We start from the raw sequence: 11,978 nt of genomic DNA, 5'->3' as shown, positions 1-11,978 counted from the left end.
AAGCACAGCGGAGACAGAAAGGGAGGCAGCGATGTCGGCACAGAGGCAGCGACCGGGGTGATGCGGCCAAGTCAGCGAATGCGGACGACACCAGGACTTGGAGGAGGCCACGGCAGGCTCTCCCCTAGAGCCTCCCTTCCGGCCTTCTGACCCCCAGAACCGTGGGGGAGTACATTTCTGTTAGTGTTTGTTGGTTTGTTTAGTTTGCTATAGGGAGCATGTGCTCGTCAGAAAGAGAGGGAGAGGGAGGAAAAGTGAGAAATCAAACTCACTTTTGATTTCTGGCAGGGGAGCCATAGTCAGTCATGTGGGATGCCGCCTTGACTGCCACACCACAGGCTGGTTCAATTTCTGTTGTTTTAAGTCACCAAAATTATGGCAACTTGTTATGGCAGCCACATGAAAACTAAAAGAATGTATTTTTTGGGACCAGCAGATGGCATAATGGTTACGTTGCTGGTCTTCCATGCAGTCAGCCACAGTTCAAGTCCCAGACATGACGGCTTAAAATTCACACTGGGCACATGTGTGTGTGTGCCCAAGATCCCAAGAGGAGACTGGAGAAGGGATTGCACCATGACCATCCCCATGGGGGGTAATTTCTCTCTTTCTGTCTCTGTCTCTCCAGTGAGTGCACATGCCCTATAGCAAAAATCTCTCAAAAAATGTATTTTTTTCTTAAGCAATACATCTAAAATTTTTAGCACATTTAAGAAAGTATCATGATATTACAACTTAACTTTTCAAAAAATCCTAAAATAACACTCTAAGAGGTATATGTGTGTGTGTGTATTAAACACACACGGTAAATAAGATAAAATATTAATGCTTTTTAAATTTTTTAAAATAATTATTTATTTTATTTATTCATTCAGTTATTTTAATTTGAACAGACACACACACATACACACGGAGAGAGAGAGAAGGAAAGTGAGAAAGCAAGCCATCAGGTCCAGGACTTGAACTATGGTCAGCCAGGTGAGAGCATCCAGAGCCTTAACCACCCTCTACCCGCTGGTCCCCCGGTAAAATATTAATGATAACAACTGATAAATTTGGGTGCAGGGTATATGGCATTGCTGTTGCACTAATTTTTCCATTTCATGTAGAACTGAAATTTGTAAAAGATAAAGATTGGAAAAAGAATAAAAGAGGACTTCTCTAGTTTAAAAAAAAAGTACTGGCCGCACTGGGGCTCTCGGTTCTTAAAGCAGCATCCACATCATCTCTTTACAAAGCTGGGAAACCCCAGGACAAGCCAAAGCCAAGAGGATGTGCTGCCTCGCCGCCCTCCACACCCGCACGCATCCCTCCAGGGAAAGGGCCTGAAAGGCAGCTCACGCTCTCGAGTCTCAGCGCCCAGCAGGCTCCAGACCCCGTGGAGGTGGTGAGAAGAAAGGACAGCACGTCTACACAGGCCAGAGGGGCCTAGACCAGCCCGGTCCTGGTCTCCTGCACATTCGCGGTCGTCTGCATCACCGGTACTCTACCTGCACAGGTAGGTCTCTCCTATGGCCCTAAGTACGGAGACCATTAACCTGAAGGGTGCTAATGTGGTTAAAGCTCTCTGGGGAGAAGGGCCGCCAGGTGGCATGGAGATTAAGATGCTGGATCTGGAATGGACAGCTCCACAGTTCAAGCCCTGGACATGGTGGCCTGAAAATCACACCTGGCACGTGTGCTTATGTGTCCAAAATCCCAAGTGGAGGATGGAGGAGAAGGAATTGTGGTGTGACCATCCCCTATGGGGGATGATTTCTCACTTTCTCTCTGTCTCTCTCTGGTGAGCACACACACCTATAACAAAACCTTTAAAAAACAAAAAACAAAAAAATAAAAAAAAACAGCTCTCTGGGGAGGAAATGCAAATTCAAGGTAATAGTGTTTAAAAGTAACAAAAATATGATAACCAGTAATCAGATCAAACAAATTCAAAACCCTAGCTAAACTCTTTTCTTTCTTTTTAAAATTTATTATTATTTTAAAATTTTGGCCAGAGAGAGACAGAGACAAAGAAAGGGAAAGTGGGAAAGCAAACAGCCAGATGCAACCATGGTTGGCCGTGTGGGAGTCCAGCACCTTAACCACCACGCCACCTGCCAGTCCCAACTCTTTCTTCTCAAAAGTCAAAAATGAAGGGAAACCAGTTTTTACAAGTAAATCAGTGAAACACTGTGAACATGAGGATTAACCAGCTAAATTTGGTAAAAATATGCACTCATATGGTACCTATACAAGTTACAAATCACAAAATTAACCAACCAAAGTCAAGAATAATCTTTGAATACGATTTAGACTTCAGTTGCAAAAATGCTAGGCTGAATTCATGTGCATTGTTAAAGAAAGAACTAAGTAACTTGTTTTTCTAGATTCTTTTTTTTCTAGTTTCCACCTCAGGTTTATTCGTAGTGGAGGATGGAGGAGAAGGAATTGTGGTGTGACCATCCCCTATGGGGGATGATTTCTCACTTTCTCTCTGTCTCTCTCTGGTGAGCACACACACCTATAACAAAACCTTTAAAAAACAAAAAACAAAAAAATAAAAAAAAACAGCTCTCTGGGGAGGAAATGCAAATTCAAGGTAATAGTGTTTAAAAGTAACAAAAATATGATAACCAGTAATCAGATCAAACAAATTCAAAACCCTAGCTAAACTCTTTTCTTTCTTTTTAAAATTTATTATTATTTTAAAATTTTGGCCAGAGAGAGACAGAGACAAAGAAAGGGAAAGTGGGAAAGCAAACAGCCAGATGCAACCATGGTTGGCCGTGTGGGAGTCCAGCACCTTAACCACCACGCCACCTGCCAGTCCCAACTCTTTCTTCTCAAAAGTCAAAAATGAAGGGAAACCAGTTTTTACAAGTAAATCAGTGAAACACTGTGAACATGAGGATTAACCAGCTAAATTTGGTAAAAATATGCACTCATATGGTACCTATACAAGTTACAAATCACAAAATTAACCAACCAAAGTCAAGAATAATCTTTGAATACGATTTAGACTTCAGTTGCAAAAATGCTAGGCTGAATTCATGTGCATTGTTAAAGAAAGAACTAAGTAACTTGTTTTTCTAGATTCTTTTTTTTCTAGTTTCCACCTCAGGTTTATTCGTAGACACAGCACAGGAGGACACCAGGCCCCCCCAGAGAGCAGGCTGGGGGTCACCAGTCCTTCTGTCCTCATACTGGCAGAGGCCTCTACTATGGAGGTTTTGTGGGGGCCTGGGCACCTCTGGGAGCCTGAGCCGGAACTGAAGACGGGGCTGCAGCTGAGGCCTGGGCCTTGGTCTGGGTCTTGGTCTGAGCCTTGGCCTTGTTGGTCTTTGTTCGAGAGAGCCTGAGGCCCTTGGCGATACGGGCCCGAGCACGTTTCCTGAGCCTAGGGTGGGCAGTGTAGGCAAGACGACTGAGCTTGCGGCTGCTGCCCTTCCAGACGCCCTTCTGAACCTCCCTGGGCTTTACAGGGCCTTGATGGCCTCCGCTCGCGCACTCACAGCCTTGGCATTGTTGGCCTGCCTCTTCTTTTTTTTTTTGGAGAGATTGTTGCTATAGGGCGCATGCGCTCGCCAGACAGACAGAGAGAGACAGAGAGACAGAAAGTGAGAAATCACCCCCCCGCTTCTCCTCCATTCTCCTCTCGGGATCTTGGGCACACATGCACACGTGCCCAGCGTGAGTTTTAAGCCACCGGGTCTGGGACGCGAACCACGGTCAACTATTTGGGAGTCCAGCGACATAGCCATTACGCTAACTGCTGGTTCCCTGGCTTGCCTCTTCTTCAGACCCTTCCTGTTGTGCTTCTTGGCAAAGCGCATGTTCCTCAGGAACTTGGGGTGCACCCCTTTGAGAGATTCATCTCTCTGTGATCGAGGTTTCTTGATGCCATTCCTATGCCATTTTCGGGACTGGTTGTGTGTGGCGTGGTTCTTGAACTTGGCCATATCTGCACCAAAACCCGCAGCTGCCGAGGAACCTGGGACCGGAAGAGAAAGAGCTGCTTTTCTGGATTCTAATGATACAAATGTCATCAATCCCTTCAGCTCAGTTTCCCACTCATTCATTCAAATATGTATTGAGTACCCATTATGTGAAAATTAAATTCATTCATCGAACCTGTTATGTAAATTCACATACCATAAAAATGTGCTGTTAGGGGCTGGCAGGTGGCGTGATGGTTAAGGGTCTGGACTCCTACACGGTCGATAGTGGTTTGAGTCCCAACCTGGCAGCTTGCTTTCTCACTGTCTATCGCTCTCTCTCACTCTGTCCCTCTCTGGTCAAATAACCACCATGTCACCTGCTGGACCTGTACCATGCACATCCGGGGGCCTTAGAGTGCTCACAAGGTGGCACAAGCATCATTCTATCTAATTTCACGTTTTAACGCCCCCAAGGAAACCTCGTCCTATTAGCAATCAGGTCCCACATCTCCTTCCCCTGCCTTCTGGTAACCACTAATCTATTTTCTGCCTCTTCAGATTTGCCTCTTCTGGATATTTCATAGAAACAGAATCCCATGATATGTGGCCTCTTGTGACTTCTTTAGCTTCAAGGTTCAGCCATGTTGAAAAGGTATCCGTGTTTAATTACTTTTTATTACTAAATAATATTCCTTTTTTTTAGAGAGAGTTTTTTGGTTTTGTTTGTTTGTTTTGCTATAGCGCACTTACACTCACCAGAGAGATTGAGAGAGACAGAAAGCAAGAAATCACCCCCCACGGGGGGATGGCCACACCACAATCCTTTCTCCTCCAGTCTCCTTTTTGGATCTTGAGCATGCACGCACATGCGCTCAGTGTGAGTTTCACGTCACTGGGTCCAGGACTTGAACTGCAATTGATGATGAGGGAGTCCAAAAACATAACCATTATGTCATCTGCTGGTCCCGGTAATATTCCTGTTAAAGATGTTTGCCAGAGGATACGTGCATTCACCAGAGAGAGTCAGAGAGAGGACTGGGGATAGCGCTCCCTCAGGGGGGATGGTCACACTGTATGCATGCCCTTCTCCATTTCTGTCCTGTTGGGATTTGGGGTACAACACATATACACACCAGTGTCTTTCTCAAGCCAGAACTCAAACCCTGGGGTTGGCCATGTGGGATCCTGCCACCTCAGCTTCCACGCCACCTGCTGGCCCAGTGTTGGATATGGGAGTATCGTGTAGTGCATTTTTATTGGCTGTGGCTGCCCAGCACCTATCCTCCCTTCCTCTTAGTAGCAGCACCCGTACTCTCGCTGTTTGTAGTGTCAGAGGATGTGTATGTGTGTGTCAGACAGGAAGAGAAGGGGGGAGAGAGTGAGGGGAAGACGGCCACGTCACGGGCCCGTCTTCTCCATTACCCTCTCAGGATTGTGGGCATGGGCACACACATTCCTGGGGTGATATTCTCTTTTACTTTTTTTTTTTTTAAGAATTATTTTATTTAACTTCATTTATTTATTCATTTACTTATTTTAAACTTGACCTGAGAGGGACAGAGTGAGAGAGAGAGAAAATGAGAAAGTAAGCCACCAGGTCCGGGACTCAAACCATGGTCAGCCATGTGGTAATCCAGCACCCTTAACCACCACACCACCTGCTGGCCCCTCTTTTTCTTTCTTAAGAAAGATTTTGCTATAGGGTGTGTGCACTTGCTGGAGAGACAGAGAGAGACAGGGAGACAGAAAGTGAGAAATCATGCCCAGTGGGATGGCCACACCATAATCTCTTCTCCTCCATTCTCCTCTTGGGATTTTGGGCACACATGCACATGAGATCAGCATGTGAGTTTTCAAGCCCACTGGGTCTGGGAATTGAACCACAGGCAACTACGTGGGACTCCAGCAACATAACGATTACGTAACCAGCCATCTGGTCCCCCTGGCGTGATTTTCAAGTCGCTGGGTCTAGGACTCGAACTATGGTCAACTGTGGGAAAATCCAGAGCCTTAACCACCACACCACCTGCTGGCCTGCCTCTGTCACGTTGTAAACCACCAGGGCCAGGACCCAATCTGCAGTTGGCTTAGCTGCTGCACTTCTGAGCTAGCGGCCCATGCTCACTTTCTTAAGTTTATTTGTTGGGTCATCGGAAAAGTCATGACATATTTTTTATGCAAAAACGTGTCATGACTTTTCTGATTACCTAATTTAATTTTTTTTTTAAATTTATTACCACTGGGGACCACAGGCGTAATGGCTGTGTTGCTGGACTCCCATGTAGTCAACTGCAGTTCAAGTCCTGGACTCGGTGGCTTAAACTCACGCCGGGCGCGTGTGCGTGCGTGCCCAAGATCCTGAGAGGAGAATGGAGGAGAAGGGAATGTGGCATGGCCATGCCCCCAGGGGAGTGATTTCTTGCTTTCTGTCTGTCTGTCTCTGTATTTCTGGTGAGTGCACATGCCCTATAGCAAAAACCTCTCAAAAAATTTTTTTATTTTCATTATTACTCTCCAACTTGACCAGAGACACGCAGAGAGCGTGAGAAAGCAAGCCACCAGGTCCAGGACTCGAATTGTGGTCAGCCATGTGGGAGTCCAGTGCCTTAACCACCATGCCACCTGCTGCCCCCCATACCTAATATTTCATTCGTTACAGTGTCTATGCACGCATGACAGAGAGAGGCACCCCAGTAGGGTCTCCTGTCCCCGGCCCTCCAGTTTGCTATCCTCTTGAACATGGTTGCATGCACTTGGCGTGTTTTCAGGCCAGCTCAGGGATCCAAACCCACCGTCGACCATGGGGCTTCCATCGCTGCAGCTCAGTTCGCTGTGACTGTGTCTGCAGGCATATTCTCATATTCTCTCATGTCTTCCAAGGAAGCTGACTTCAGTCCTGTACCCAGGGGTACACCCAATTTGTCTTCAACCCAGCACAGTCCATCTCTGTGGACGCTGATTAGGACAACGATGAACAGGTGACCTTACTTCCAGGCAGGCAGCTGTGAGGATGCCTTTGCTGGGCTTCTGGGAAAGAGACCTCCTTGTTACTCTGAAACCGCTTCCTCGACCAATCTCCTCGCCCTCCTAGAGCGAAGGAAAGCAGAGAGAGCTCTCCTAGCAGCTGCTGTGGTCATACCCACACTCTGGCCACATGGAGAATGATCATGCAGCTCTCCCTTTAGGGAATATCAAAATTTAGGAATTTCACGTATTTTGGAAGGAAAAGTGAAAAGAAACCAGGTATTTGGTAACAAAGAGCCTCAACACTGAGAACAAAGCTTTACCTGAATTTTCAGTTGTTAACTAAATTCTTTGAATTGTTTAAGACCATTTAAGATGAGTTTTTTTTTATTATATGCAATCAAAACATTATGTAACAATATTAATAGAAACTAACTTTATATATCGCTTGATAATGCAACTCTGAGCAATCTGAATTCAGTGGTAGACACCCTGGATCCTATCTCTGGGAGCCATGAAAGGCATCATGTGGAAAGTGACACACACATTACAACTGGCTATCTAGAAAGTACTAAGTATAATGGTTTTTGCTATAGGGCACGTGCATTCACCAGAGAGAGGGAAAGTGAGAAATCACCCCCAGGAGGATGGCCACACCGCAATCCCTTCTCCTCCATTCTCCTCTTGGGATCTTGGGCATGCACATGTGTCTGGTGTAATTTTCAAGCTGCCAGGCCCAGGAGTCAAACCACAGAGTTGGCAATGTAGAATCCAGTGTCTTAACCACCATACCACCTGCGGGTCCAATCAGATTTCTTTCACTGCAGACCTTCTGAGAACCTTTATTATAATTCATAATGTGGACTATGAATATATGCAAAAGAAATAGAATATTTGGTGTTTACTAAATTTACTTTGCCCTGAATACCTAGTAATATCTCATGGAATCCAGTTGGCTCAGGAAACCCTGGTATATACACTGTTCATGGATGGCTGGAAGTGAAGGCAATTGTCCTGGTCAACTTCTTTTTTTTTTGGAGAGGGTTTTGCTATAGCGTGCGTGCGCTCGCCAGAAAGACAGAGAGACAGAAAGCGAGAAATCACCCCCTAGGGGGGTGGCCACACCTCCTCCATTCTCCTCTTGGGATCTTGGGCACACATGCACATGCGCCCGGCATGAGTTTAAGCCACTGGGTCCGGGATGCACACCGCGGTCGACTACATGGGAGTCCAGCGACATAGCCATCACACTAACTGCTGGTCCCTGTCCTGGCCAACTTCTTACAGTCTTTATGAAGAGGAGAGCATTTGAAATGCTTTTTAACAATTGGTTAAAACCAGCTCGGTAAATCCTGAACATGAGAATAAATCTAGGTAGCTAGGGGCCAGCAGGGGGCGTGTGGTTAAGGGTGCTGGACTCCCACATGGCCGACCACAGTTCGAGGCCTGGACCCGGCGGCTTGCTTTCTCTCTCTCACTCACTTTGTTCCTTTATGGTCAAATTGAAATAGATGAATAAATAAAGGTAAATAAAATAATTATATTTTTTTAAAAAAACAACACTAGAATGAGCAGATTGCCCAGATTAGTGCTTTTTTTTTTTTGTAAGAAGAATAAATCTAGGTAGCTGTCTTTTTCTGTCATTAAAAAAAGAAGAGGAGCAGAGCCAGTCTGTGACCCCCCAGTCCTAAAGGAGCTGGATCCCACATGACCAACTGCATGGTTCGAATCCTGGCCCAAGCGGCTGGAAAAACATACCAGGCGCATGTGTGTGTGCACACCCATCACAACAGGCTGGGGCAAGACCACACACCAGCAGGGGACCCTCTCACTCTCTCTATCCCTCTCTGGAGGACACACATCCTCTGGCAAATAAACGTTAAGAAGAAAAGGAGCTCTTCCTCGCGCTGCCTGTGGAGGCGTCGGCCTCCCCTACCGGGCATCATGCCGCCCTCAGACCCCTCGCGAAGCCCAAGACCATCAAAAAGAGGACCAAGAAGGTCACCTGGCACCAGTCGGACCGTATGTCAAAATTTGGCACAACTGGCGGAAACCCAGAGGGATTGGCAGGGTGCAGAAGTCCCTGGCCCGCCAAGGAGCGGGCAGCGCGGCTGACGGGCAGTTGGTCTCACTGTGCGGAGCTCAGGGCGCTGGCGCCAGGCGGTGCAGCGAAGAGAATGGACAGCCCGTGCGCATGTTTTATTAGTTTCTAAGTAAAACCGCAATCCCCAACCAAAAAAAAAAAAAAAAAAAAAAGAAAAAGAAACCTGAGAAGGTAGTCATAAGTAGTCACTTTTTTTTTTAACCTTTTAATATTTTTATTACTCAAAAGGCATCCTTTTTTTTTTTTTTTTTAGAATTTTGCTATAGGGAGTGTGTACTGGCCAGAAAGACAGAGACAGAGACAGAAAGCGAGAAATCACCCCCCCAGGGGGGATGGCCATGCTGCAATCTCTTCTCCTCCCTTCTCCTCTTGGGATCTTGGGCACGCACGCACAGGCGCCTGGCGTGAGTTTAAGCCACCGGGTCCAGGACACGAACCACAGCCAACTACAATGGAGTCCAGCAACATAGCCATTACACTAACTGCTGGTTCCTGTATTTATTTTTTAAGGTGCACTCTCCAGAGAGACAGAGACAATGAGAGGGGAAGCAGAAATCACTCCTCAGGAGGGATGGCCACACCACAGTCCCTTCTCCTCCCTTCTCCACTTGGGATTTTTGACCACATATACACACGCGCCTAGCATAGTTTTGAAGCTGTAAGGCCCAGGATTCAAACCACGATCAGCCTCGTGGGAGTCCAGTGCCTTAACCACCAAGCCACCTGCTGGCCCCAAGCAGTGAACCACTCTTTAACGTAGGAGTCCTGGAACATATTCAACAAATGAAAGGTAACTATTAGGAAAATAAGCTAAAGTGAGTATTTCAAGAAATGTATCACTCACTAATTTATAGGAAATGCCTACAAAATAGCGGCATGGGTGAGGAGCAGGTGCTGAGGGACCCGGTAAAGCATCTGTCATTTCTCGGCATCTCCGCGCACTCCGGACGCACCCTGACGTGACTGCCACGTCTTTTCACTTCTAGCTGTCTACCAGGAGCAACTGCTGGTTAGGAATCTGTACGTTTGCAGGTGCTAAAATTAAAGAATTAAGGATTGGTACTTTATAATGACAGGAATCATTAAGTGTCTAACCTATTTATAATTATTAATAGTAGTTCCACTGACTCCAAATAAAGACATCTTTTTCTTCTACTTTTTCCAAATCGGTCTATGAATAATGGTGATTAAGCTTGAAAAGGAAAAGAGGCCAGACATGTTCGCATTCAAACCCATCTTTTACTCTCCAAAGAAAATTGTGCAACTTTGACATAAATTGCTTTCAATAGGGGCTGGCTGTATGGTGGTTAAGGGTGCTGGACTCCCACGTGGCTGACTGCAGTTCGAGTCCCGGATCTGGCATCTGGCTTTCTCAACTTTCTCTCTGCCCCTCTCTGGTCAAATTAAAATAAATGAATAAAGCTAAATGAATAATTCTTTTTAAAAAATGCTTTCAATAAGGGCTTAGTTTACATAGCAAAAGGTGGTAGAAGAAAAAAGATTAACGAATAGAAGAACACTGAAGATTATTTCTAGAAAAGCTACAGGGCAGCAAGAAGAAAACGTAAGGAAACGCTGGCCTTGGGTCAGCCGGTGGCAGGATGGCTGAGCAGCCGGGTCCCACATGGCCGCCTGCTCAGTCTTGAGCTTCAGACCAGCAGCTTGGACTCAGTGTGCGTGTCCAACATCCCAAGAGGAGAATGAAGGACAAGGGTTTGCAGAGTGACCCCCCCCAGGGATGTTTTCTCACTTTCCCTCTCTATCTCTCTATGGGCCCTATAGCAAAAACTAAAACAAAAACTGATCTTTCTCTTTCAGAATAAAGGGTCTATGGAGTCTTTTCTTTTTTAAAAAGAATTACTTATTTAATTTTATTCATTCTTATTATTTTTAATTTGCTACAGGGCATGTGTGCACACAGAGACAGGAAAAATGAGAAAGCAAGCACACGAACCGTGGTCGTCCACGTGGAAGCCCAGTACCTTAACTGCCATGCCACCGCTGGTCCCCTTACAACGCAGGACTTCCTTAAACTCGATGCTGAAGGAGTACCATGCCCCAGCAGAAGGCTGACTTGTCCCAGAGCGGATAATGCACACAAAACTAAATTCCTGGGCTATGGAGATGCAAATGCTGACAAAATGAGGTGTTTACAGTAACTTTTTTTTTTTTTAATTTAATTTAATTTGACCACAGAGGGGCAGAGAGAGAGAGAGAGAGAGAGAAAGTGGGAAAGCAAACAGCCAGGTCCGGAACTTGAACCGCGGTCAGCCATGTGGGAGTCCAGCGCCCTTAACCACCACGCCACGTGCATTTTTTTTTTTTTTTTTAAAGAAAAACAATTACCTGGCCTGGCATTGGTGACACACACAGCGCCTCCGCCTGGGAGGATAGAAGCCACAGGGGAGGTTAGGTTTGGTCTAAGCCAATCGGAACAGCCAAGTGCAGGTACCTGTAACCCTGGCCAATTGTGGGGCTGGGGCAGAAGGACCTCGACGCCGAGACCCTGACCTGTCTTTGTCTTTCTCTCTCTCTTTTCCCGCCCCCTCTCTACCTCTCCCTTTCTCAGAATGAAAAATAGGGGAAAAAGAAGCACCAGCTTTTGATTCCTTTTGATTGATTCCATTAGGCCACAGGAAGTTTTACTGCGGAGACAGCTGTTACCTACCACTGTTTTTTCCTATTTTCATAATATCTGCAAGGACATGCACAACGGACATCTAAATGTATAAGGTTGCCTTCTGTTATTTTAAAAATCTATCATCCCAGCTATTACGCCATGGAATCAGCACAGAAAGTACAATCAGAGAACACGATGATGCCTTCCCTCGGGACCAATGGCAAAGACGGGAAGAGGAAAAGAGGATGCACAGCTGAGGCTGCTCTTGAATGGAGACAAGGCAAGACCGAGGGATAAGGCAGCTCCAGGTGACTGACCGGAACTGAGAGCTGAGGCAAAGATACAGAGAGGAAGGGTGGGGGGGGGAGGG

At 46.2% G+C, this 11,978-nt stretch overlaps 1 pseudogene; it reads right to left on the bottom strand.

Moving 5' to 3' along the window:
- Window positions 1-3,201: 3,201 nt before the first annotated feature.
- On the bottom strand, window positions 3,202-3,967 carry LOC102467965 (60S ribosomal protein L29-like; annotated as a pseudogene).
- Window positions 3,968-11,978: the final 8,011 nt, after the last annotated feature.

Source organism: Tupaia chinensis, unplaced genomic scaffold, assembly GCF_000334495.1.
Source record: "Tupaia chinensis unplaced genomic scaffold, TupChi_1.0 Scaffold000628_1, whole genome shotgun sequence".
In the NCBI taxonomy this organism is placed as follows: Eukaryota; Metazoa; Chordata; class Mammalia; order Scandentia; family Tupaiidae; genus Tupaia; species Tupaia belangeri.
The sequence above is the reverse complement of the archived record's forward strand: the minus strand, read 5'-3'. Positions and strand labels throughout refer to the sequence as shown.